Raw genomic sequence first — 2,443 nt, 5'->3', positions numbered from 1 at the left:
TACAAAAACAACAAAAAACGCAAAAACCCCACTTCAAAAAGCCAACGAAAACTATGGGGTACGAAGCACAAACCATACAAACAAGCACAGTTACAGATAAGCAAACTCACATACAAATCACATACAGTTCAAAAATAAATACACACCCCTCAAGCACGGATACAAATCATTCCAAACATACACAAACAAGCAGACACACACAGCTGATAATGCCAAGCGAAATTCCTCAACACACACACAACAAGCTGACTGAAAATGTCAAGCAAATTTTCAACACCCCAAAAAACAAGCAGCACCCCAGATGAAAATCAAGCGAATTTCCCTCAAACACACAAACAGCAGCACACACACGATGTAAGTCAAGGGGGAAATTCTCAACACACACAACAAGCAACACACACAAATGATAACCCCAGCGAAATTTTTCAAAAACACACAAACAAGCAGACACACACACAGACTGTTAATGTCAAGCGGAATTTCTCACACACACAGACCTAAAACTTTCACAATCCTGAAAATATGTTTTTCGAAATAAAACGGGAAACATGTGTTATTGCGTCATCAATCTCAGAACAAACTGGTTTAAATGTTTTGTTTTAGAAGGAGGAAGATGTAAAAGGATGGGGGAAAGGGGGTGGAAAAAAGGGAAAAGGGGAAAGGGAAAATGAAGAGGAGAGGCGGAAGGGAAAAAGATGAAGAAGAGGAGGAGGGAAAATGGGGAAAGGGACGGGGAGGGGAGTAAAGGAAAAAAAAAAAAGGAGGAGGAAGGAGGGAAAGGAAGAGGGAGGTAAGAAAGAAGAGGAAGGGAAGAAGGGAAGAGGAGAAAAAAAAAGAAAGGGGAAAGGCAGGAAAAGAGGAGGAAGAAAAGGAGGGGGGAAAAGAGGAGGGAGAAAGAGGAAGAAGAGGATGGAAAAGGGGGGAAGAAGGAGGAGAGGGGAAAAGGGAAAATGAAGAGGAGAGGCGGGGGGGAAACGAGAAAGAAGGAGGGAGGAAAGGGAGGAAGAAGGGGAGGAGGTAAAGAGGAAGAAGAGGATGGGAAATGGAAAAGAAGAGGGGGTAAGGAAGAACGGAGGGGATGAAGGGAAGAAAGAGAAGGAAGAGGAAAGAGGAAAGGGAAAAGGAAGAGGAGAGGCGGAAGGAAACAGGAAGAAGAGGAGGGGGAATGGAGGAAGAAGGGGAAAGGGAAAAAAAGGGGAAAAGGAAGAAGAAAGAAAAAGGGAGGAATAAAAAAGGGGGTTTAAAAAAAAGGGAGGGGAGGAAAGGGAAGAAAAGAAAGAAGAAAAGGAGGAAAGGGAGGAAGAAGAGAAGAGGGGAAAGGGGGGAAGAAGAAAGGTAAAAAAGAAGGGGAGAAGGGAAGAAAGAGAAAGAAAAGGAAAAGGAAAGGGAGGAAGAATTTAGGAGGTAAGAAGGAAGGGGATGGAAGAAGGGAAGAAAGAGAAAAAAAAAAAGGGAAAGGGGAAAGGCAGGAAGAAGGGGAGAAAAAAAGGAGGGGGGAAAGAGAGGAAAAAAGGGGGGGGGAAAGGGAAAAGGGAGGAAAGAGAGGAGAAAGAAAACGGGGAAAAGAGATGAAGAAGGGGAAAAAAAAGGAAAAAAGGGGGGAAAGGGAGGATAAAAAGGGAAAGGAAAAAAAGAAGAGGGTTAGGAATGGGAGGTGGAGTAATTAAGTGTAATTTAGTGGGTTAAAAAAGAAGAAAAGAAGGAGGAGAGGAGGAACGGGAAAAAAAAGAAAAAAAAAAAGGATGAATAAAGGGGATTAATGAAGGAGGAGGGGAAAAGAGAGAGAAGGAAAAAAAGGACAGAATTTAAACATGAAATGGGGGAGGGGAAAAACAGAAATGGAAGGAGGAAAGGGGAAAATTCAAGGAGAAGGGGGAGAAAGGAGAGGAGGAAATTAAAGGGGGAGAGAAAAGGAGGAAGAAGAAAGAGAAAGGGAAAAAGGATGAAGAAAAAGAGAAAGAGAGGAGGAATGAAAAGGGGGAAGAAAAAGGAAAAAGGGGAAAAAGAAATGTAAGGGGAAAAGGATGAAAAAAAAGAGAAAGGAAGAGAAGAAAGGAGGAGTGAAAAATAAGATAGAAAAATGATAAGAGGGGTAAAAAGGATAAGAAATAAGAAACGGAGAGGAGGATGATGAAGGAGAAAAAGGAGGAAAGAGTAATGTATAAAGGTGTTAAAAAGGATGATGAAAAAGAAAAGAGTGGAAGAGTTTGGGAAATAGGGAGAAATGGAGGTAAGAATTTTAGAAGAAAGGGTAAAAGGAGAAGAAAAAAGAGAAAGGAGAGTGAAGATAGGAGGGAAGAAAGGAGGGGGAAGAAAGAAAAGGGGGAAAAAGGGAGAAGAAAAAGAAAAAGGATGAGGAGGAGATGGAGGAGAGGGGAAAGAGGGATGAAGAAAAAGAAAGGGAAAAAGGATAAGAAAAGAGGGAAAGAAGGGAAGAGGATGG

This window comes from Penaeus chinensis, chromosome 9, assembly GCF_019202785.1.
Source record: "Penaeus chinensis breed Huanghai No. 1 chromosome 9, ASM1920278v2, whole genome shotgun sequence".
NCBI classification, from domain to species: Eukaryota; Metazoa; Arthropoda; class Malacostraca; order Decapoda; family Penaeidae; genus Penaeus; species Penaeus chinensis.
This window is presented reverse-complemented; position numbering follows the sequence as displayed.